Source organism: Pinus tabuliformis, chromosome 7, assembly GCF_031772625.1.
Source record: "Pinus tabuliformis cultivar Carrire ecotype Pingquan chromosome 7, CPIR1, whole genome shotgun sequence".
NCBI lineage: Eukaryota > Viridiplantae > Streptophyta > Pinopsida > Pinales > Pinaceae > Pinus > Pinus tabuliformis.
The window spans coordinates 391,499,212-391,526,834 of NC_142293.1; positions in this window are offsets into that span (position 1 = coordinate 391,499,212).

Here is a 27,623-nt window from a genome sequence, read left to right on the forward strand (position 1 = left end):
CGGATCTAGTTTCATCCATCCGGGCTGCAATATATATTCAGAGAAATAAAGACATCAAATGTACATCATTGCCGCACAGATAATCATCCAATCAAAAGGATGATGGCTCTATCAGAATCATCAGTCTACACTCAGACGATTGTCTGTCCTATGTACATGAAAATGAATTTATAAAGCTGAGCATGGGAATGCCCGCCTCAGCTAGATCATGAAAATATTATGAAGATAATGTATTGTATTGTATCTTATTACAGGTCTCCTCCCAGCATTGAAAGAACTTCAGATCCTCATAATAAAGCATTTCACCCGACATCAAAAGATTAACGACGTCATGCTTTAGGGGGCAACTATTATAGACATTTTTGGGCCCTACAACCCCAAGCATGAAATGTCCATAAACCAAGGGCTCCTAAGTCCCTAAAAGTGTTGTTCTAACCCCTAAAGGAACAAGGTCAACAGATTACAGCTTCTCCCAGAAGTTCTCCATGAAAAACTGCTCAGAATTGGTCAAAACAGGATCATTTCAGCTGCTCCACTGGCCAAGTGCGTTGCATCTCACCTAAATACACTGTGAGGGTGCATTGCATTTCAAAAATCCCTTATGTGGGGTGCGATGGGTGAGAATGACAAATGGCAGTGTCATTCCGCGAGGTGGAGAGGCAATGGAAGCTTCCAGAATCTTCGCCTGTGACACTTGCCTCACTGAATTCGACCAAGGATGAGTAAGAGACCATCAATCTCCAAGTGGAAGCAAGAACTATCAGAGGGAAGACACTAAACAAATCATGAGCTGACTCATCTCCATTACAGACATCTATATATGGATCCCTCATCCCAGAGATCCAGAGGCTGGAATTTTTCATATGGTAAGTAATTGCTGTTGGTTTCTTGAGACAAACATCATATTGTTGGGTGATCTAAGCTTTGTTTGAGGTGAAGAGGGGCTTCTTTTCTAGGAGGTTGATGCTGGGTCAGAACAACTGGTTGTAACTCCTCTTGGCTCTTTCTTGTTTTATCAATAAAAGCTATTCAAGTTTTCCTCCATGCTTTTGTGTCATTGATGCTTGCTACATTTGTATGGTCAATTTACATCTGATCCTAGATTGTTTATGATTATAGATCCATGTCCTTGTATAGTGCTATGCTTCTGTGATCTTACAGGTACTTTGTGAAGCTGGGTGTGCAAGGGAGCAGGTAGCTAAAGACTATCAAAGAAGAGGGGAATCAAATCAGGAGATTAGCGCAAGACAGAGGTTGGTCTTTCTGTTCCTCTCTATCTATAATTCATAAAGGAAAAACGAAAGTAGCTTTTCTCTGTTTGTTTCTAAGGCAGCTGTCACACCTTAGTGGGATAGAGCAGTTCTGTATAGACACTTTTCCCTGTAACACTGCGAGCCTCTTCAATCCATTCTGGAATGGGGAGGGAAATTGCTAGCAGAGTACTTTCCTCCTCAAATTGGCGAGATAAGGCATCTGCTACACTATTGTCTTTCCCTTTCTTGTAAATGATCTCATAATCATATCCCAGCATTTTGGCGAGCCATTTATTTTGTTGTGGGGAGGATAGGCGTTGCTCCAAAAAATATTTAAGACTGTGATGATCTGTGCGGATTTGGAAACGTCGCCCCAATAAGTAAGGTCGCCAGGTCTCTACTGCATGTAAGATGGCCATCATTTCCTTCTCGTAGGTAGATTGGCCCAGATTCTTCCCACTTAATTGTTGGCTTGTGAAGGCCAAAGGTCGCCCTTCTTGCATTAAGACCGCCCCAATACCTATACCCGAAGTATCACATTCAATGACAAAAGATTTGGTGAAGTCAGGTAGTGCTAAGACTAGAGTGGAACACATGGCATTTTTTAGAGCTGTAAATGCCTGTTGTGCTTTCTCATTCCAGAAGAATGAATTTTTCTTTAGGAGTTGAGTGAGGGGTTTTGCTATGCCACCATAGTTGCGGAAAAATTTACGATAATAGCCTATGAGACCCAAAAATCCTCTCAAGCTCTTCAAGGTCTTAGGTTGAGGCCAATCCTGCATTGCCTGGATCTTTTTGGGGTCCACCTTGACACCTTCACGCCCCACAATGTGGCCCAAATACTCAACTTCTTCCATGCCAAACGAACACTTGGACATCTTGACAAATAATTTATGCTTGCGGAGCAGTTGCAAGAGTAGATCTACATGCTGAAGATGTGCGGCCCAAGTGCAACTATAGATGAGGATGTCATCGAAGAAGACAAGGACAAATTTCCTGAGATATGGTTTGAGAATGTGGTTCATAAGGCTCTGAAAAGTAGAGGGGGCATTACAAAGACCGAATGGCATAACGAGGAACTCATAATGGCCTTCATGAGTTCTGAAAGCAGTCTTTGGAATGTCGACTTCCTTCATGCGAATTTGGTGGTAGCCTGAGCGAAGATCCAACTTAGTGAAGAATTGAGCACCATTGAGTTCATCCAGCAAATCGTCAACCACCGGGATGGGAAATTTATCTTTGATTTTCAAATTATTGAGGGCCCTGAAGTCTGGACACATCCGCCACTCCCCATCTTTCTTGAGCACCATGACCACCGGTGATGAATAAGGACTAATGCTGGGACGAATGACACCTAATTCCAAAAGTTGCTTGATTATTTTTTCTATTTCATTCTTTTGGGTGAACATATATCTGTATGGGTGCACATTTGGGGGTTGGGCCCCTGGAACCAAGGTGATGATATGATCATGTTCCCCTCTCGAGGGTGGAAGCTCATGAGGCTTGTCAAAGACCGGCAGATGGTTATTTAAAATCTATTGCATCTCAGGATGAATTGGCAAAGACTTGGTTTCGACTGCCTGGATGGCATTAAATTGAACTATAACTCCATGATGGCTCTTTTTTAGCAATTTTTCCATCCTATGCGAGCTGATGATAGAGGGAGCTCTCGCCTGGAGTCCACGGAGGGTATGTGTGTAGTTGTTCTGCTTAAAACTCATATATAACTCCTGGAAATCCATTGTGATTGGCCCAAGAGTGTGGAGGCATTCAGTGCCGAGGACATTGTCGCAACCTCCCATGTGTATGGCAAACATGTGGGTTTTCAACTGATAATCCCCCATTTGAAGTTTGACATTTTCATAGCGGCCTTCACATTTCATTGTGCCCCCATCCGCAATTTGGACTTGGAAGTTAGAAACTGCTCGTACAAAACAATGCACTGCTTCTGCGACTTTTTGATGGATGAAATTATGTGTACTTCCACTATCAATCAAGACTACTACTGGGCGATGTTTAATAAAACCTCTGATTTTGAGAGTTTGAGGTGAAGAAATCCCTGCCAAAGCATGCAATGAAATAACTGGTTTGTCAGAGACATTGTCCTTTTGGTTGTCCTCTTCTAGTGCCTCATGTTCCTCAAGTGGTGGATCTTCCTCTGTTGAGCTGTAGTCAGTGGCATCAATTTGAAAAAATTTGGGCTCCTTGCATTTATGACCTGGGGAGTATTTTTCATCACAGTAGTAACATAATCCTTGCTTTCTTCTTTCGGCCATTTCCGCTGGTGACAACTTTTGGACCTTAAGTGTTTGAGTCGTGTTGTGAGCCTGTGGGGGGCGACCTTTAGCAGAGAAGTTTGGGCAACTGTACTGGGCTGCTAATGCACGTTCCATGTTATGGGCTACCTTGCAAGCCTCCGTCCATGTGGGAGGTTGGTGTAGTAGGACTTGGGCTTTGATGACTTCTTTAAGACCGCTGATAAAACATTCCATGTACAACACATCGGAGAGACCCCAAGTGTGGAAGGCTAAGGCTTCAAAAGCTGTAATATATTCATCCACTGTGCCAGTCTGTCGGAGCTTAGTAAGACGACCCAAAAAAGAAGATTCCTGGTCAAAGAGGTCTGAAAGAGCTTTTTTGAATTTGTTCCAAGCCAGAAAAGGTCCATTGCTACATTGATGCCATTCCCACCATTGCCACCTTTCATTATCCAAGTACATGCTCCCCACCATAAGCAGAGTCACATCATCTAAGATGTTATTCAGATTGAAATACTGCTCCATTTGTGCTATCCATGCTGCCGGGTGAGAACCGTCAAATTTATGCATATCCAACTTGGGAGGTCACTGACGGGATTGTTGGATACCAGGTGGTGGTTGGGTGCACCAGACGTGAGGAGAGTGGCTAGACTCACCCTCACTGTGTCCATTGCCATTATACTCCTCCTCGTGGGCTGCCTCCTTGCCCTTCGGGATTATGCTCGTGATCAGGATATTTAGTCGTTCAAACTAAATGTGGAGGTATTGCAAGGATTCGTCAAGTTTGTCCATCCTTTCATTGGCCATAGCTTGAGCTCTAGTTTCTACCATGCATTGACCTGATGTTTTTTGAAAATTGGGATCGCCTAATTTTTTTTTTTCACTAAGAATTGAATGGTACCACCGTGCTCAGCTCGTCGTCCTGATTCTGATGGGCTAGATCACCAATAAGCGCCCCAGGTTTTTTTTTTTTTTTTTTTTGCTGAAAACTCCTAACGGAGTTCCTTATGAATACTGCAGTCGCCAAATCCTCAAAATGTCAATGCGGCCAAAAGTCCCGCGAAAATTATACCCCGGTATAGGAACCCCACACAACTACTCAGATCTGGTGGATCTGAGAGATCTGAATGGCGGATTGGATAGCTCTGGGTGGTGGAACAGACTGCTGCTGCGGATCTGATGGATCTAATAGATCGGAATGGCTGGTCTGCTAACTCAGAACTGTGGGACTGATGTCTGCTGCTGTTGCACCTCTTTGCGCGCTGATCTGGCAGATATGATGCGTGATCCCCAGATAGAAAAGGGAACTATGGTCTCGAGGAGTGTCAGGTGCTACAGATCGCAATATACATAAGGGTCTGACAGTAGTACTCGGCCCAATGTTTCAGGGCTCTAACTAAGGAGGATCAACTGTACCCTTAGCCGTACAACCCGACTACCCTATCGTACGGGTGAGTAATCTCTCTGAGTGCTGTTTTCGATGTACTGTAGCAGCAAGACGGCCGAAGGTTTATCTATGGCGAGGTTGCAGAGGAGATAAGGGGCTTCCGATATACCTAGAAGGTACTTGGAAGACAGTCCGTACGTGGTTCTGTCTAATGCTCTACTACTCGAAGGGGTACCCACAGGGGTTACAAGGGAGTCCAACAAGCGTGACCACCTCTTGTATTTCCTGTGTGCATGCCTCCCCAAATCCACAGGTTTATGCGCTCAATGACAGATCCCGTGGTTTAAAGACGCCGGAACACGTCTCTAGCCAAAAAAAATATTTTGCTACGAAATGGAGATCCCACCGGCCCTGGAAAGCGCTCTGATACCACTTGTTATGCTCTTAACTTGCAAAAGATACCCAAATACAGAATATGCGAAGAAAGATACCCAAAACATAGAACAGTGAGAGACAACAACAAATATTTTATTATTCAGAAAGCAATGTTCACTGGCCTCTTCGAGGGGGCAACCTCCAATAGAGCAGAGCTCGATACAAAAATAAGACACGATGCTCCTCACAGGGAGTCTCTATCCTTTATATATGAATCATACATGCAATAGCAAGGATCAATACCATGGGTTTTATTAATACCATCTATCTAATACTACGACCCATTTGCAACTAACTGTGGTCCTGTCATTAATTGCGGGTTAACCACTTACAATTATTAATATGGGCTTTATTGACTCTTGACTATGACTCGATCCCATTACATAAATAAGGGGGTTAGGGTGGGACCCTAACATGTAAAACATCATGGAATTTCACTATTGGAGGCAGTGTAAGTCGATAGGATATCGGTCCAATCTTTTCAAGAATCCTGAAAGGTCCACAAAACCGAGGTACCATCTTCGCACACATAAATTTTTGCCCGTCCTGTGCTGCCTTTAGCTTCTTCTTGATAACCTACATTTTTTGTTCCATACTTTCCAACATATATGGACCTATCAATACCATGTTCACTGGATCACTCCAAATAATGGGAGTATTACAACTCTTCCCATAGAGTGCCTCAAACAGACTCATCCTCAGTGACTCCTGATACCCATTTTTATAAGCAAACTCAACCAACAGAAGGTACTCCTCCCATCTCCACTGCTGATGCATCACATACATCCTCAACATGTCCTCCACCATCATGTTGACCCTCTCCATTTGTCCATTTTTCTGCAGATGATAAGTTGTTTTGAAGGCCAACTCTATCCCCAAACTTGCAAAAAAGTCCTTCCAAAACTTAGAAGTGAACTTAGCATCCCTGTCTGACACAATCATCCTTGTTACACCATGAAACCTCACTACATCTCCGATGAATACTTATGCCACATCACTAGATTAATACATATACTTCACTGGAATGAAGTTTTCTACCTTTGTCAACCTTTCCACCATAACCATGATGGAATCATGCTGTCTAGATGTCATTGGAAAACTTGTGATGAAGTCCATGGAAATGATCTCCCACTTCCACTGTAGAATCAAAATCGACTGTAGTAGTCCCCCTGGATGCTTAAATTCTACTTTCACCTACTGATAGTCCAAACATCTAGCCACAAACTCTGCCACGTCCTTTTTCAAATTTGACCAATGATCAAACTTCTTCACTGCTGTCAATGTCTTCTGGTATCATGGGTGACCTAAATACGATTTTTCATGAGAATATCGCAAGATAGTATTCTTGAGCTCACGGTCATTCGACACATATATCTCATCCATAAATATGAACAAACCATATGCTGTAAGACGATAGTCCACATCCTAACCACCTGTACTCTGTTGTAACCTGTGCATAAGGTCCATGTGCCTACCATCCTATTGTCCTGCATGTAAAATCCAATCCTGTAAGACTATCCCATAGGAATTCATAACTGCTATGTGATTTAATTGTATCCTCATACTAAGAGCATATGTAACCCTATTCTCCTTACCCTTGATGTACCTAATCTTAAAGTAAAACTAACTAATCATGTCCAACCATCTAGATTTCTAGGCATTCAGATTTGGTTGCTCAAACAGATACCTCAATACATTGTGATTGCTAATCAATATAAACCTCCTACCAAGAAGAAAGTGCCTCCACATCTTCAATGCATGGATGATCACTTCCAACTCGAGATCATGTGTTGGATAATTCTGCTCATGCTCATTCAATTTTCGTGACTCATATCTTACTACCTATCCTTCATGCATAAGGAATCCACCAAGTCCTCCCTTGAAAGCATCTGTACACACCAAAAACTCTTTGTCCAGACCTGCAATTTTCAACATTGGAGCATTTGTCACCTACTACTTCAATTAATCAAAACTGGCTACACATTCCTCTGTCCATTCAAATTTATTACCTTGCCTCTGCAATGACGTAATAGGATATGTAATGTGAGAGAAGTTCCTAATGAACCTCCTATAATAACCTACTATACCCATAAATGATCTTAGCTCATCCATATTTCTAGGAGCTTCCCACTCCATGATAGCCCATATCTTCTCTAGATCCACTATTTTGCCTTCCTTAGAAACAACATGTCCTAAGTAATGTACCTTTGTTTGAAAGAAACTACATTTTCTAAGCTTGGAATACAACTGATGCTCTCTTCGTAATCTCAATATTGTTGCTAAGTTCTCGACATGCTCTTCCTCATTTTTAGAATATATCAAAATGTCATCAATGAACACAATAAAATACTCATACAGATAAGGACGCAACACACTATTCATCAAGCACATAAAAGTAGCTGGAGCATTAGTCAAAACAAATGGAGCTACAAATAACTCATAATGCCCATACCTGGTCTAGAAAGCTATCTTGTAAATGTCCTCTTCCTTGATGCGTACATAATGATATATAGATCTTAGATCAATCTTTGATAACACTGCTACTCCCTTCAATTGATCGAACAAATCATCGATCCTTGACAACAGATACCTGTTATTTATGGTCACCTTGTTAAACTTCTTGTAATTAATTCATAGCATGAGAATACTATCCTTCTTCTTCACAAAGAACACCGATGCACCCCAAGGTGTTACACTTGGCCTAATGTATCCTTTTCCAAGCATTTACTTCAACTGGAAATTCAACTCTACTAACTCTGGTGTGCTCATCCTATACGGTGCCTTCGATGCTGGTGCTTCCCATGGTACCAACTCAATGGAAAAGTCCACCTCTCTATGAGGAAGAAACTATAAAATATCTATTGGAAACACATCCTGAAAATATAGCAAGATTAGGTACGTTCTCAATACTTCCACATCCTCAACATTCTTACCTTTGTCACTAGAAATATACACTACAAATAACACACACCCTTTTTTTCAACTATAATTTTCTTGCATAGCTGTCAGCATTCTAACTAATGTTGCCTTCTTCTTACCCTACAAGATTTTCTGTTCTCCATTGTCATCCAAACCCTCAATGGCCTTGTCATAACAATCCACTTTAGTCATGTGAAGACATAACTAGTCCATAACCAAGAGCATACTATATGATCCCAACGACAATAAATTCAAATGTGCTGAGGTAGGCATACCATTCAAATCGAATGCACAAAATCTTACACAGTGATAAACTCTCTTCTCTGTACCTGGAGCCAACTGCACTAACTAGGATTCTACATGCACTTATTTATTCAAACCACACTTATCCATCAGGTTGGGACTAACATAACTATAATTAGATCCAGGGTCAATAAAAATGGAAGCAACTTGATCAAAAAGCTTACCATCCATCTCGATAACAATTTCCTGGTGTTCTGCCTACTTGTTATCTAGCATTGCATAAATCCATGGAATTGATCTTCCCAACATCCCCAACTATCTGTGCTTCCTGTGCACTGTAAATCTAAGGCCTACCACCCTAATTCTGCGGACAATCCCTCTTAAGATGCTCCTTACCACATGTCTAACACTAAAATCGTCCTGTACCAACACCTTTGTTCTGATGCACTCCATGCCGTGACCCATTAAAATTCTTGTAAGGTGCAACATTTTCTTTCTCACCAGCATCCTAAGGCCTTGTTCTTTTTGACTGCCATTTACCTTTAGCTTTATCTTTCCGTTTCCAACCTTGCTGAGATTTTGTCTTGCAATTTTACTGCTCATAAAAATGATTCAATTTCCTAATAACTTCCTTAAGTGACCAAGGCTCATCATACTCAATCCGATCTCTAAATCCTAATGGAAATCCATTGAAAAATATCTAAACTTTTGCCTTCTCATCCTTATGATACGGTACATACCTCAATAAATCCAAGAACTTGGTCGTATACTCCTCATATGTCATCAATCCCATATTTAGCTCATAGAATTCATTTTCTTTGCTATCATAGTACCTCTTTGACAAGTACTTATTCTTGAAAAGTATATTGAATTCATTCCAACTCAGCTACTCTTTCCTGATGTCTCTAACCCGCTTCACATCTTCCCACCAGATGTTTGCTTTCCCTTTGAGGCTAAAGATAACTATTCTTGCCTTCATATTATTTTTGTACTCATGCAACTCAAAGAATTTTTTCATTCCAAGTATCCATGCCTCTACATCCTCCGGTTTCTTCAAATATCCATCAAAGTAGGTGGCTTAGTTTTCTTAAACTCATCTGGAAAATATCCCCTGTCACTCCTCTTGTAAGGATGATAATGATGATGGACATAATGCTAATCAAAACTAGAACTAGAATAGAACATGTTTGCATCACCTCTCAAATCCATAGTATCCAAGGGGCTACCATATCTGATCGTGTCATCCCTATATGACTTGTGCTCACCATGATATCTTCTGCCATATGCCCCATTTGTCCTGTCCTGATTCGAAGTGGTCCCTATCTCTGCAATTCTCACAAACTCTCAAGGATTAGTGCATTGACTTCCACTTGTTTCTCATGTTCCTGGATGATCCTGTCATTATCTACCTTGCAACTTCTTATTTCTACCTTCAAACTTCTCAATGTATTTTCTAAGTCAGAAGAGTGCTAAACACCATGCTTCTCATATGATCTATAGGGAAAGTCTCATGAAATTTAGTCTACCATCTTGATAGTCATCTTTGATCTCTTTCTTGCAAGTACACCATGTCAGCTAAAACCAAAACTTAACATGATCAACATACCTTGGTATAGTTCAGGGGATGATCTCTCATCTACAAGATCAACCATATTAGCATGATACCTGTATAATCATAATCACATCAGTGTATAACATCACTTTAACCACTATCCAGTTATCAATGCATGATCATACCAACCACATACCACGGCCTCATGCATGACAACTACAACCATCTCAATGTATGCATAATAATATATATAAGCACTAACTTGCATAACCATTTCATAACTGACATACACTCACAGCAACCCCATTCAAAAATACACCATCCACTTTCACATGGTGACACCACTGCAACCATGACCACCATCATGCATACACAACAAGTACATAGACCACAAGCATGAAGAACACATATGAAACTGACATGAATGCATGGTCAACACACTGCCCATCTAGTCCAAGGGGTGAACCATGCTTTGATACCAATCTATAACACCCTCCTCCCACATTTACCCAAGTTAACCAGTCCACTGGAGTAAACATGTAATGAGAGGCTACTATGATGTGATTCAACTACCCATGTACATTTAAGGAAGTGGAGCTAACAAGACAAAACCATTATGACCTTCCACACATGCTACAAAAGCTTCAGAAGCCAACCAACCCTTCTAGGTGACCAACCCTTGAGACAACTTGACATTTCACTGATCTGGACCCCCAACTGCTCCCATGACAAGCGATGCATGCTACTGAGGCATTCCAGTTGCTCCCACAACAAGGAATTCCAACAACTGTGGACTTAACACAAGATTTGAACCCAAGAATTCTGGTTCAGTGAGACCTCATTTCCATGGCCATTTCCAATTGAGCTGCCCCAAGTAGACTTTTTTAGCTAGTTCTGAGCCAACGACTCCAGATTATGTGCCACTTTTTCAGGGCAAGGACTCAAGCCACTGCCCAGCTATTCATGAAACTCTCTGAAATGATAAATATCAATGGAATAAGGATACTAATGCAATGATTTGTACAAGCACATGATATGACCCCTACTATCTATGACAAGCATTTCGTCAAACATGCCACAAATATGTAATCTGTAGAAATTCCCACTGTAGATCAACAGATTATACAATATACTAAAGCAAAATACAAGATCTAGTTCTACAACAAACTTTGCGGAAGCTTAATCGAATATGAGCAAGATCAATGAGAACACATATAAAAGAGAATGAGAAATCAATTACACATAACACAGAAGAATAACCTGGGGAAATCCTCAGCCTAAAACCCCAATCTTTGTATTATCATACAAGTGGAAATATGTTCAGATTACAAAAAGAATTATCTCACAAGCTATCCTGCTCTCTTTGCGATCCAACTGCTGCTCATAGATAGTAAAAGGCTTCTAACAAACCTTCTCCTCTGCCCTCCAAGCCTCCTATTTCCTTGTGCAGTTTTCCTTGGGGTCCAATGCTGCCACCTGTGTGAATTGGCCTCTTCACACACTCACTAACCTTTGATCTCACTGCGCAATCCAGAAGGAGATAACATCCTTCTGCATGGATGAGTTTCCTATATAGGAAAAATCGTCCAATTGATAGTACACAGTCCCTTCCTCTGATCTCAACTGGGTCTCTGACTGAACTGACATGCATAAATTATTTATGAGAGAATATTCAGTTATTTGAAGTGCAACAGTTACATGCATGCATGCATTAACTAATTGAACTCACAAATAATTCCACAAACTGTTGGAACTAATCTAACTGGACTTAACTCAAATAACTGAGCTAACTAATTACAACTCATCCTTATCTCTTTAACTAAGGGATAACTTCCTCAATCAAAGGGATAACTGTTGCATGCCTTCACAAAGACTTCACGTTTGATTTTCTCCAACTAATTAACTCAAGATGAATTAATTAATTAATTATTTTACAAATAGCTACTAAGATCAAATTCGAATTTTACTTCTCTATTTTAGTTCAGGGACTAACCAAAATAGGAATCTAACCCAAAATTCTATTTATGAAAATTCTATTTTTAGAACTTCCATTTTTCATTCCTTGTTGCTATGACCAACACTGGTACCCGAACTGCTATTTATAACAGTGCTATTTTTAGCACTTCTATTTTTAGCATTTCTTGTTGCCATTTTCAACACTCCCTCTCAGCAAGAAAGGCTTTTAACTCAAACCCGATCCTGAACCTTTGGAATCTTCTGCATGCAACACTTCTCCCAAGTTTTGTTGCTCCAGCAAATCTAGAAACAAAAAATCTCCCAACTGACCTCCCTGTTGGGCTAGAAACATCCTCTAATGCTGAAGCTTCCTCTGCCGCTGACAAGTGCTCCCTCTGTGACCTCTTGGTTGCTGCAATACTCCATGCATCTCGCATCGTTGCATACCTCTCTGTGCCATCCTGCACTGGTGCAACACTCCTGTGCCTCTCGCATTGGTGTAGCTTGCTAGCTCTGCACTGTCTTTGGATTCCTGCATTGTAGCTCTCTTTGCCGCTCCATCCGCATCTACCTCTACCCACTCAGCCAGTCCTACTACTCCTCTTCGGGGCTCCCATAGCAAGGTATAACCAAAGAGGTTGGGTACCTCAATGATCCTGCCCCTATTCCAGCCTTCTTTGGACTGTCACTCCACATCGCCCCAACTCCGACCTGGAGGTATGGATGCATGTGATCCCTCTGCCCACTTGGCTCAAAATTTCCCCCTACTGGAGGTCCTTGCATGAGTAGATGTCTCTACTTGATCTCCTCTCAACTTCTCTAGTTGTGGCTGCTCCACAACCTCCTGAAGCTACTTCATCAATTGTGGCTCCTCCACAATTGTCTAAGACTTCTTCTGGCGCTGCATGTTGAGAGGTAATGTACTCTCCCTCTTAACCACCAAGTCTCCATCAGTTGCCTTGCTCCTTAAGGCTTTGCATGCATCTTGAACCTCAAGATCATATAGGTTCTTGAATCGTGAACCGATCTGCTTCACTTGTCTCGTGGTGATGTGTCGAAGGAAAAACTTTCCCTTACTAAAGACTACATCATAGCCTTTGTATTCCAGCATTGCGATCGACACCAAATTTTTCCTCAGTCCTGGAACATACTTTACATTGGTCAAGGTAATACAAGCTCCATGCTTCCTCTGAAAAACAACCATGCCTACACCTAAGACATTATACTTTTCATCATTACCCATCACTATGAGTATCTGGAGATCTTTCTCCTCCAAAGTACTGAACAAACTCTTGTCGTTGCTCATGTGGAAAGAAGCTCCACTGTCAAGAAACCAACCACATCCCACCATGGATGAAACCATCCATGCAAAGAGGGTGAAATCCAACTCGAACTGTGAGGCCAATGCCTCACCTTCAGATCCTTCCATGGATCCCATCTTGGATTTTTTTAGTGGAAAATTTGTAGCAAAATGTCCCACCTCATGACAATGAAAGAATCACAATTTCAATTTTTCAAACTTCTTCCCACCATGGGAAGAACTTGGTTTGGGATGAGAATCCTTCTTCCCTTTCTTGGCCTTACTCGCTAAGGCACAGTTTTCTTCATCCTCCTTGGATGAAGACCATCTCTGGTGCTTCTTCTTATCTCCTCCTACATCAGATCTGACCAAAGTCGCTCCCAATCTGGTAGTTTTTCTCTTCCATTGACCGAGTCTTGGTAGCTATGCCAGCTCTTAGGAAGACTGAGGAGTGCAAGACTCACCATGTCATCATCAGCGGTCATGATACCTACACTTCCAAGCTCATCCCTACAGGTGGTGAGCTTGTTAAGATATGTAGAGATCGTGTCGCCCTTTTCACACTTGATTTTCCAAAGCTTATCGTTCAGCGCCAGCTTCCTCTTATCATTGCTGTTCTGATATAGATCTTTCAATGTTTTCCACATCGAAAACAGTGTCTCCTTCCCATGGAGGCTCCAGACAATGTGGTTTCGAACTTCCTCCAGGAGAATTCTCCTTACTCTAGCCACACATTTCTTCCATTCCGCCAATTTTGTAGCATCAGTCGGCTTGGGGACTTCTTGATCAATGAAGTCCTTTAGACCGTTATCCTCTAATACTGCTTCCATGCAATCCTTCCAGGCTATATAATTTGAGTTTCCATCAAGGGAATACTTGAGTCTTAAACCGTTGAATGCCATTGGTGAAACTGAGATGTGATAAGAACTCGATTTATATATTCAGGAACTTGAAACTTCGAACTTCTCCCTTCTTGTATATTGTTCTTCACTTTGATCACCTTTGCTCTGATACCATGTAGAAATTCCCACTGTAGATCAATAGATTATGCAATATACTAAAGCAAAATACAAGATCTACTTCTACAACAAACTTTGCGGAAGCTTAATCAAATATGAGAAAGATCAACGAGAACACATATAGCTGAGAATGAGAAATCAATCACACATAACACAGAGGAATAACCCAGGGAAAGCCCCAGCCTAAAACCCTAATCTCTGTATTATTATACAAGTGGAAATATGTTCATATTATAAAAAGAATTAGCTCACAAGCTATACTGCTCTATCTGCAATCCAACTCCTGCTCAATGATAGTCAAAGGCTTCTCACAAACCTTCTGATCTGCCCTCCAAGCCTCCTATTTCCTTCGGCAGTTTTCCTTGAGGTCCAATGCTACCACCTGTGTGAATTGGCCTCTTCACACACTCACTAACCTCTGATCTAAATGCGCAATCCTGAAGGAGATAAGATCCTTCTGCATGGATGAGTTTCCTATATAGGAAAAATCCTCTAACTGATAGTACACTATCCCTTCCTCTGATCTCAACTGGGTCTCTGACTGAACTGACATGCATGAGTTATTTATGAGAGAATATTTAGTTATTTGAAGTGCAACAGTTACATGCATGCATGCATTAACTAACTAAACTCACAATTAATTCCACAAACAGTTGGAACTATTCTAATTGGACTTAACTCAGATAAATGAGCTAACTAATTACAACTCAAATTACAACTCATCCTTATCTCTTTAACTAAGGGATAACTTCCTCAATCAAAGGGATAACTATTGCATGTCTTCACAAAGACTTCATGTTTGATTTTCTCCAACTAATTAACTCAAGATGAATTAATTAATTATTTTACAAACAAATGCTAAGATCAAATTCGAATTTTACTTCTCTATTTTAGTTCAGGGACTAACTAAAATAGGAATCTAACCCAAAATGCTATTTATGGCAATGCTATTTTTAGAACTTCCATTTTTCATTCCTTGTTGCTATGACCAACACTGGTACCCGAACTGCTATTTATAGCAGTGCTATTTTTAACACTTCTATTTTTAGCATTTCTTGTTGCCATTTTCAACACTCCCTCTCAACAAGAAAGGAATTCAACTCAAACCCGATCACGAACCTTTGGAATGTTCTACATGCAACACTTCTCCCAAGTGTTGTTGCTCCAACAACTCTAGAAACAAAAAATCTCCCAACTGACCTCCCTGTTGGGCTAGAAACATCCTCTAATGATGAAGCTTCCTCTGTCGCTGACAAGTGCTCCCTCTATGACCTCTAAACTTCTGCAACACTCCATGCATCTCACACTGTTGCAGACCTCTCTGTGCCATCCTACACTGGTGCAACACTCCTATGCCTCTCACATTGTTGCAGCCTACTAGCTCTGCATTGTCTTGGGATTCCTGCACTGTAGATCTCTTTTCCACTCCATCCGCATCTACCTCTACCCACTCAGCCAGTCCTGCTACTCCTCATCGAGGCTCCCATAGCAAGGTCTAATCAAAGAGGTTGGGTACCTCAATGATCCTGCCCCTATTCTAGCCTTCTTGGGACTGTCACTCCACATCGCCCCACCTCTGATCTGGAGGTATGGATGCATGTGATCCCTCTACCCACTTATCTCGAAATTCTCCCTACTGGAGGTCTCTGCATGAGTAGATGTCTCTACTCAATCTCCTCTCGGCTTCTCTAGTTGTGGCTGCTCCAAACCTCCTGAAGCTGCTTCACCAATTGTGGCTCCTCCACAACCTCCTAAAGCTGCTTCACCAATTGTGGCTCCTCCACAATTGTCTGAGACTTCTTCTAGAGCTACATGTTGAGAGGTAATGTACTTTCCCTCTCAACCACCAAGACTCCATCAGTTTCCTTGCTCCTCAAGGCTTTGCATGCATCTTGAACCTCAAGAGCATATAGGTTCTTGACTCGTGAATCGATCTACTTCACCTGTCTCATGGTGATGTGTCAAAGGAAAAAATTTCCCTTACTGAAGACTACATCATAGCCATTGTCTTCCAGCATTACAATCAACACCAAATTTTTCCTCAGTCCTGGTACATACTTGACATCGGTCAAGGTAATGCGAGCTCCATGCTCCCTCTGAGAAACAACTGTGCCTACACCTGAGACACTATACTTTTCATCATTACCCATCTCTATGAGTATCTGGAGATCTTTCTCCTCCAAGGTACTTAACAAAATCTTATCGCCAATCATGTGGAAAGAAGCTCCAATGTCAATAAACCAACCACATCCCACCATGGATGAAACCATGCATGCGAAGTGGGTGAATTCCAACTCGAACTATGAGACCAATGCCTCAGCTTCAGATCCTTCCTTGGATCCCATCTTGGATTTCTTCAGTCGATAATTTGTAGAAAAATGGCCCACCTCATGATAATGAAAGCATCACACTTTTGATTTGTCAAAATTCTTCCCACCATGGGAAGAAATTGATTTGGGATGAGAATCCTTCTCCTTCGCTTTCTTCGCCTTACTCGCCAAGGCACAATTTTCTTCATCCTCCTTGGATGAAGAACCATCTCTGGTGCTTCTTCTTATCTCCTCCTGCATCAGATCTGACCAAAGTCGCTCCCAATCTGGCTGTTTCTCTCTTCCATTGATCGTGTCTTGGAAGCTATGCTAGCTCTTAGGAAGATCAAGGAGTGCAAGACTCACCATGTCATCATCAACGGTCATGATCCATACACTTCCAAGCTCATCCCTGTAGGTGGTGAGCTTGTTAAGATATGTAGATATCGTGTCACCCTTTTGACACTTGATTTTCCAAAGCTTTTCTTTCAGCGCCAGCTTTCTCTGATCTCTGCTATTCTGATATAGATCTTTCAATGTTTTCCACATCGAAAACAACGTCTCCTTCCCATGGAGGCTTGAGACAATGTGGTCTCGAACTCCCTGCAGGAGGATTCTCCTTGCTCTAGCCACACATTTCTTCCATTTTTCCAATTCTGTAGCATCAGTCAACTTGGGGACTTCTTGATCAATGAATTCCTTTAGACCATTATCTTGTAATACTGCTTCCATGCAGTCCTTCTAGCTATATAATTTGAGCTGCCATCAAGGGCATACTCGAGTCTTAAATCGTTGAACACCATTGGTGAAATTGAGATGTGATAAGAACTTGATTTATATATTCAGGAACTTGAAACTTTGAACTTCTCCCTTCTTGTATATTGTTCTTCACTTTGATCACCTTTACTCCGATACCATGTAGAAATTCCTGCTGTAGATCAACAGATTATGCAATATACTAAAGCAAAATACAAGATCTACTTATACAACAAACTTTGCGGAAGCTTAATCGAATATGAGATAGATCAATGAGAACAGATATAACTGAGAATGAGAAATCAATCACACATAACACAGAAGAATAACCCAGGGAAAGCCTCAGCCTAAAACCCCAATCTCTGTATTATCATTCAAGTGGAAATATGTTCAGATTACAAAAAGAATAAGCTCACAAGCTATCCTGCTCTCTCTGCAATCCAACTGCTGCTCATAGACAGTCAAAGGCTTCTCACAAACCTTCTCCTCCGCCCTCCAAGCCTCCTATTTCCTTGCACAATTTTCCTTGGGGTCCAGTGCTACCTCCTGTGTGAATTGGCCTCTTCACACACTCACTAACCTCTGATCTAACTGCGCAATCCTGAAGGAGATAAGATCCTTCTACATGGATGAGTTTCCTATATAGGAAAAATCATCCAACTGATAGTACATTGTCCCTTCCTCTGATCTCAACCGGGTCTCTAACTTAACTGACATGCATGTGTTATTTATGAGAGAATATTTAGTTATCTGAAGTGTAGCAGTTACATGCATGCATGTATTAACTAACTGAACTCACAATTAATTCCACAAAATGTTGGAACTAATCTAACTGGACTTAACTCAGATAACTGAGCTAACTAATTACAACTCATCCTTATCTCTTTAACTAAGGGATAACTTCCTCAATCAAAGGGGTAACTGTTGCATGCCTTCACAAATACTTCTTGTTTGATTTTCTCCAACTAATTAACTTAAGATGAATTAATTAATTATTTTACAAACAGATGCTAAGATCAAATTCAAATTTTACTTCTCTATTTTATTTCAAGGACTAACTAAATAGGAATCTAACCCAAAATTCTATTTATAGCAATGCTATTTTTAGCACTTCCATTTTTCATTCCTTATTGCTATGTCCAACACTGGTACCTGAACTGCTATTTATAGCAGTGCTATTTTTAGCACTTCTATTTTTAGCATTTCTTGTTGCCATTTTCAACACTCTGTCTCAACAAGAAAGGCATTCAACTCGAACCTGATCTTGAACCTTTGGAATGTTCTTCATGCAACACTTCTCCCAAGTGTTGTTGCTCCAGCAACTCTAGAAACAAAAAATCTCCCAATTGACCTCCTTGTTGGGCTAGAAACATCCTTTGATGCTGAAGCTTCCTCTGCCACTGACAAGTGCTCCCTCTATGACCTTTGAGCTGCTGCAACACTGCATGCATCTCGCACCATTGCACACCTCCCTATGCCATCTTGCACTGGTACAACACTCCTATGCCACTCACATTGTTGCAGCCTGCTAGCTCTGCACTTTCTTGGGATTCCTGCATTGTAGCTCTCTTTGCCGCTCCATCCGCATCTGCCTCTACCCACTCAGCCAGTCCTGCTACTCCTCGTCGGGGCTCCCGTAGCAAGGTCTAATCAAAGAGGTTGGGTACCTCAATGATCCTGCCCCTATTCTAGCCTTCTTGGGACTGTCACTCCGCATTGCCCCACCTCCGACCTGGAGGTATGGATGCATGTGATCCCTCTGCCCACTTGGCTCGAAATTTCCCTCTACTAGAGGTCTTTACATTAGTAGATGTCTCTACTTGATCTCCTCTCGTCTTCTCTAGTTGTGGCTACTCCACAACCTCCTGAAGCTGCTTCACCAATTGTGGTTCCTCCAAAATTGTCTGAGACTTCTTCTGGCGCTGAATGTTGAGAGGTAATGTACTCTCCCTCTCAACCACCAAGTATCCATCATCGGCCTTGCTCCTCAAGGCTTTGCATGCATCTTGAACCTAAAGAGCATACAGATTCTTGATTCATGAACCGATTTGCTTCACCTGTCTCGTGGTGATGTGTCGAAGGAAAACTTTTCCCTTACTGAAGACTACATCATAGCCTTTGTCTTCTAGCATTACGACCGACACCAAATTTTTCCTCAGTCTTGTTACATACTTGACATCAGTCAAGGTAATGCGAGCTCCATGCTCCCTCTGAAAAACAACCATGCCTACACCTGAGACACTATACTTTTCATCATTACCCATCGCTATGAGTATCTGGAGATCTTTCTCCTCCAAGGTACTGAACAAACTCTTGTCGCCGGTCATGTGGAAAGAAGCTCCACTGTCAAGAAACCAACCCAATCCCACCATGGATGAAACCATGCATGTGAAGAGGGTGAAATCCAACTCGAATTGTGAGGCCAATGTCTCACCTTCAGATCCTTCCTTGGATCCCATCTTGGATTTCTTCAGTGGACAATTTGTAGCAAAATGGCCCACCTCATGACAATGAAAGCATCGCACTTTCAATTTGTCAAACTTATTCCCACCATGGGAAGAACTAGATTTGGGATAAGAATCCTTCTCCTTCCCTTTCTTCACCTTACTCGCTAAGGTGCAATTTTCTTCATCCTCCTTGGATGAAGAACCATCTCTGGTGCTTCTTCTTATCTCCTCCTGCATCAGATCTGACCAAATGTTGGAAATAATACTGAGAGGGGGGGTGAATCAATATTATCTAATCAATAAAACTTTTTATTTTCATACTCAGATTTATATACGCTACTTCAGTTAAGTATACCCGCGTATATACGCGACTGTGTCTATTGCAACTAGCGTATAACCATTAAACTCATGATTCGGTTATGTGATCTTCAATGGATGCATCAGAACATTATTAGCCATATTAACCGTCAACGGTAGCAGTAAAACAAATAGATCAACACACATAAGCAACACACATGAACTCCATGATATAAGGTGGAAACCCAATGTGGGTGAAAACCACCTGCTGCAATTCGTTTCTATCTTCCTTTATTAAGAAACTTCTTTTACAATGTACTGGTGCAATCCTTTACCAGCACGCAGGCTACAACCTGCAGAAGGCTACAACCTTCTCTCGTTCTCCAGACTCTCCTGGAAGGGAGCTCCAACCCCCTTTGCTCTTGTACTAGCTAAGATACTAGTATGTAGGCACCGACCTACAATCTTCTCTCCTCCGGGTACCACGTTTCATACATTTTCAGACTGGACACTCCTAAAGCACAACACATAATCTGAAAGGCCACGTTTCATCCAATTTTCATACTGGACCCATAACTATCATTGAAGCTCAAAACAATCACTACTAGCATAATCAATTTCTGAACCACTGAAACACTGAAACCCTGTCAACAACACAGTCACCAGAACACAGAGCAGACACAGAACTCTGCAAAATCAATAAGACCCAACTGCAACTTCAAAAAAAATGTATACGCTACTACGATGAATCAAACCCGCTTACATACGCGCTTTTTCCAAGGCCAACCCGCGTACAGATCTAAATTTTCTTATAACTTTGCAGCTGTACCAGACATCAGTCATACTCATAACATTTATAGAACATCACATGCGTCAGTATGCAGATCTAGAATAAGCATAATCAACCATATAAAGATAGTTCATTTCAAACCATTTGATCTCGATCTCTCCTTAGTTCTTGTTCTCCATCAACCGGTGAGATCCCTCCTTAGCTCAGATCTAGCAATGCATCATCAACCCATAACTTGCATACTGGATCTCATACTTCTTCAGATATTCGAGACTTTTTCGATACCTTTGCCTAATGATCTTCTCCTTTTATAGTCATAGGCCTTGCTCAATACCACGGTCCAAAACCATAATAAATCAATACCATGGGCCCAATACTTGGGATCAACACTTCTGACGAGACACCATGGTCCAAAACCATAGGTTCAAATACCGAGGACTAACTACCATGGACCAAAAGTAAGTTCTCCAACATATACGTGCTTTTCCTTGCATGAAAGTGCGTGTATACGCATATGCGCCTTTGTAACATATAACCCACGTGTATATGCGGCTTGGTCACAATGAACCTGCGTATATGTATTTTCTCTTCATACTTGTAGTCTAATCATCAATTCCTTGCTGCTAACCGTCTGCTCATCAATTCCTTGTTGCTGACCTTCTGCACTATGATTTGTCATCCGTGTGATTTGCCATCAAGGACAACACTTGTCTCATAATGCCAAAAATCTCCCCCTTTGGACTTGATGGCAAAGCTAACTTGTCACACTTAGAACTTGATCTTCTTATTCCTTTGAGCTATCCTGCATCCCATGCATTTAGCCACATATGTAGATTCATCTAGTTATATGTAAGTGAGATGTTCTTCTATGAGAGGGTTTCCATCAAGTACAACACATGCATCATAATGCCAACAATCTCCCCCTTTGGACTTGATGGCAACAACACCAAGTCACTCTCCCCTTTGACATCAAGGGCAAAGGGCGAACCAAGATATTCTCTTTCCAAGATAAGCATTCCGCTGTTCATACTCCCCCTGAGTACCTGCTGAACTCTCTGAATGAGCTCCCCCTTTGTATATGCCAAGGTGTACCAATCTGTCCATGCTACATGCTGAAAGCTCTGCTCTTACTGAAATGTGTTGTTCATGCTCCCCCTGTGCAAGAGATGTTCTTCAAAAAGAACCAAGATTTATACATCATAAAAGACCTTCCTATCACCCAAAGACTCAATACATACATCCATCACCCAACCAAGTGGGGATCATCCACCCAACCAAGTGGGGATACATCAAAAGTTTACACATGATAAAACAAGAACATTACATCTTCATCCCAGGCATAGTGGGGAAACCAAAGTAGGCCGTTACATGACCTTGACACCATAAAATACATGATTGAAATATTTCATCATCCTTCTTATGCAAAGAGGGGTTACAAATTACATTATGTGACTCGAAGAGATGACTACAATAGATAGAGACACACTATTACATCATGAGTCTTGATATGACCTTTTCATGAGACCAACCATCTAAATAAAACCATGATAGTCATTAGCAACTATCATACATAATGTATGATCTGCTCTATAAGCATCTGTCAACAACATCTAGACCAGAAATCATGTTCTCCCTCTGTACCTGTTCCATCTGTACCAGATGGTCTCTGTTAGACCCGTATCAGATTTTCTTCAACCAGAGCTTGGCCCTACTGATTTCCTTCAAATCAACATATATGCGACTATATCCACAGAAACGCGCTTATATACATGGATACTCCTTATGAAACTCGCGTACATCCAATTCCAGATCAGCAACCTATGACAGGGTATGTTTGCATATAGATATCAACTCATCATCATAAAATCATTCACATTATATCATATGTGTAAAACACCTTAGCCATCAAGATCATCCATGTATCATCACTTGGGAATATCTGCATCAATCAACATATGTAAGTATCAACCTATCATCATATAGGTAGAACTCATCATCATCATGTCTCCAACAATGCAACTTTGAGTAATCATGCATGTATCCAGCACTATGTATCTTGAGCTCAAGATCATTTGTCAAGACTTCTTCTCATCCAAGAACTATAGGAATCCTGCATTATAACTGTAGCATATGAGTGACTCATCATCAAGTAATGAAGTCAAGCTTTGTACTTCTCCTTATTCTTATGAAGATCACCATATAAGCATCATATATGCACCATCTAAGAATCAATCCACAAATATGATCTGAACATCAACCATGTAACCACAAGAATCATATCATGGACAACTCATAACCACATCATAGCAATATATATCATTTAGCCATATAGGCATCATCACCAAGGACTATTAACCATAATGCCAACAATGAATTATTAAAGGCATATGCTCCCTCTCAACCTGTGCCATTTGTTTACGGTTAGATATGATCATGCATATATCAGCAATAAGCATCAAGACATCATCATCATCAAGTTAGGATCAAAATACTTCTAAACATCTTACAAGAATCAAGACATTTCCACTCATCCTCAGCAGACTGTAACTATTAACCAATAAAGCAAATAATGGACTGAATCATATCAGATCCTTTTTCTGAGCCAATGCCCACTACTTTTCCTCAGACTAACATATACGCGACTTTTCAGTGTCTAACTCACGTATATACGCGACTTCCATTTAAGAAACTTGCGTATGAGATTCAGAACACTGAATTTTTACACTTTCAGCTCCCCCTGAGTCTGTTATGTCTGTGCTGTGCTGTGTGTCAGTACATTGTGCTGTGCAACATCTTTTTGACTGTACTTCCTTCTTCTTCCATATCTTCAAGTGTGATGATGTTTTCTCCTTTTGGTGTGATGTCCGTCCTTTGTTCCTGCATTCCTTTGCTATATGTCCAAACTTGTTACATGCATAACATCTTACATCTTTCATATTCCCCTTGTAGCAATCAGCAGCTTTGTGACCAAACATATTGCAAGAAAAACAATATCCATTAAAGTACCTAAAATGTGATGATATTTTTGTGTGATGATCTTGAACCATTCTTCTTCTACATCTAGCTGCAACATGTCCAAGATTATGACATTCATAACATTCAATATTAGTCATCTGAGTAAATGGCCGATTATTACTTCCATAGTTAGGAGCAAAATATTTTCTTTGAAGAATCTCTTTCCTTAATTGTTGATGGGGTTGACCTCTTATCTCTCTTATCTCCTTGTTGATCATTTTAGATTTCTCTTTAGAGTTCCTTGTCTCACCTTGTGAACTAGATTCACCTTCAACACATTCATGAAAACTAAGACCAGTCTTGATAGCAGGAGACCTTTGACTACTAAGAATATCATCCAAGGCTTTAGTACTATCTTGAAATCGTAAAAGCTTATCCTTATCTTCTAATTTACCTTTCAAGATATTTACCTCAACCTGAAGTTGTTCCTCCTTTTCCAGACATTGCTTCTTCAAGATTTCTTCAGACTTTCTTCCTTCTTCCATTTGTTGCCTTAGTTTGAGTATCTCCTTTTCTTGTTCTTCATTCAGATCCCGCTGCATTTGACGAATTCTGAAGGCACATTCCACCTAATATTTTAAGCTGATGACTTCGTTTTCTTGTTTTTCACTGGCTTGGAGTAGATCTTTATTCTGCTTCTTTGATTCTTCAAGATCTTCCTTTAGCGAGTAGATCGTGGCTTCAAGACTTTCATAATAACTGGATCTATCTCTGAGTTTCTTGATGATTGTGTCTCTCTCATTGACTTCATTTCTTAATGATGTCACTTCATCCTGCAACTTTTGATATTTTTCCTTGAATAGCTTCCTTACCTTGTTACCTTCCTCACGTTCAGCCTTTAGTCTGGTAACAACTTCTTTGATGGCACCATCCTTTATGTTCAGTAGATCTTCTTGATCTCTAATTTTGTCAATCAAGCTTTTAAATTCTTCCTCTATTTGATATCTTTCTTGCTCACCCATAAGAGCACATTCAGTTGTTTCGCTATCGCTTTCATCTTTTCCAAATGGATAGATAGTTCATCTTCTTTCTGAAATGATTCTGAATCTGATTCTGAATCTGAAGAGCTTCTTACACCTAATCCCCAATCGATTCTCCCACTGTCATAGTTCTTCTGAGATGTCTTCTTCTGCTTATGTGCTTTCTTCTTAAGCTTCTTTCCCATTGTTCCATGGATCTCCTTCAAGCGATCAAGCTTCTACCAAAGAACCTGGCTCTGATACCAATTGTTGGAAATAATACTGAGAGGGGGGGTGAATCAATATTATCTAATCAATAAAACTTTTTATTTTCATACTCAGATTTGTATACGCTACTTCAGTTAAGTATACCCGCGTATATACGCGACTGTGTCTATTGCAACTAGCGTATGACCATTAAACTTATGATTCAGTTATGTGATCTTCAATGGATGCATCAGAACATTATTAGCCATATTAACCGTCAACAGTAGCAGTAAAACATATAGATAAACACACATAAGCAACACACATGAACACCATGATATAAGGTGGAAATCCAATGTGGGTGAAAACCACCTGCTGCAATTCGTTTCTATCTTCCTTTATTAAGAAACTTCTTTTACAATGTAGTGGTGCAGTCCTTTACCATCACACAGGCTACAACCTGCAGAAGGCTACAACCTTCTCTCGTTCTCCAGACTCTCCTGGAAGGGAGCTCCAACCCCCTTTGCTCTTGTACTAGCTAAGATACTAGTACGTAGGCGCCGACCTACAATCTTCTCTCCTCCGGGTACCACGTTTCATACATTTTCAGACTGGATACTCCTGAAGCACAACACATAATCTGAAAGGCCACGTTTCATCCAATTTTCATACTGGACCCATAACTATCATTGAAGCTCAAAACAATCACTACTAGCATCATCAATTTCTGAATCACTGAAACACTGAAACCCTGTCAACAACACAGTCACCAGAACACAGAGTAGACACAGAACTCTGCAAAATCAATCAGACCCAACTGCAACTTCAAAAAAAATGTACACGCTACTATGATGAATCAAACCCGCGTACATACGCGCTTTTTCCAAGGCCAACCCACGTATAGATCTAAAAATATTTTCTTATAACTTTGCAGCTGTACCAGACATCAGTCATACTCATAACATTTATAGAACATCACATGCATCAGTATGCAGATCTAGAATAAGCATAATCAACCATATAAAGATAGTTCATTTCAAACCATTTGATCCCGATCTCTCCTTAGTTCTTGTTCTCCATCAACCGGTGAGATCCCTCCTTAGCTCAGATCAAGCAATGCATCATCAACCCATAACCTGCATACTGGATCTCATACTTCTTCAGATATTCAAGACTTTTTCGATACCTTTGCCTAATGATCTTCTTCTCCTTTTATAGTCTTAGGCCTTGCTCAATACCATGGTCCAAAACCATAATAAATCAATACCATGGGGCCAATACTTGGGATCAACACTTCTGACGAGACACCATGGTCCAAAACCATAGGTTCAAATACCGAGGACTAACTACCACGGACCAAAAGTAAGTTCTCCAACATATACGCCCTTTTCCTTGCATAAAAGTGCGTGTATATGCATACACGCCTTTGTAACGTATAACCTGCGTGTATACGCGGCTTGGTAACAATGAACCTGCGTATATGTATTTTCTCTTCATACTTGTAGTCTGATCATCAATTCCTTGCTGCTAACCTTCTGCTCATCAATTCCTTGCTGCTGACCCTCTGCACTATGATTTGTCATTTGTGTGATTTGCCATCAAGGACAACACTTGTCTCATAATGCCAACACCAAAGTCGCTCCCAATCTGGTAGTTTTTCTCTTCCATTGACTGAGTCTTGGTAGATATGCCAACTCTTAAGAAGACCAAGGAGTGCAAGACTCACCATGTCATCATTAGCGGTCGTGATCCCTACACTTCCAAGCTCATCCCTGCAGGTGATGAGCTTGTTAAGATATGTAGAGATCGTGTCACCCTTTTCACACTTGATTTTCCAAAGCTTGTCTTTTAGCACCAGCTTCCTCTGATCACTGCTATTTTGATATAGATCTTTCAATGTTTTCCACATCGAAAATGTTGTCTCCTTCCCATGGAGGCTCGAGACAATGTGGTCTCGAACTCCCACTAGGAGGATTCTCCTTGCTCTAGCCACACATTTGTTCCATTCTGCAAATTATGTAGCATCAGTCGGCTTGGGGAATTCTTTATCAATGACGTCCTTTAGACCGTTATCCTCTAATACTGCTTCCATGCGATCCTTCCAGGCTATATAATTTGAGTTGCCATCAAGGGCATACTTGAGTCTTAAATGTTGGAAATAATACTGAGAGGGGGGCTGAATCAGTATTATCAGATCAATAAAACTTTTTCAATGCTCAGAAACATATACGCTACTTCAGTTAAGTGAACCAGCGTGTACACGTTACTGTGTCTAAAGAAAACAGCGTATAACCAGAAAACTTATAATTCAGTTAGTTTATCTTCAGTTAAGTGCATCAGGTCATTATTCACCATATTAAGAGTAAGCAAATGCAGTATAACAGAACAGATCATCACACAAAAACCACACACATGAACACCATGATATAAGGTGGAAACCCAATGTGGGTGAAAACCACCTGCTGCAAGTCGTCTCTATCTTTCTTTAATAAGAACTTCAGTTTACAATCTTTTGTACTGG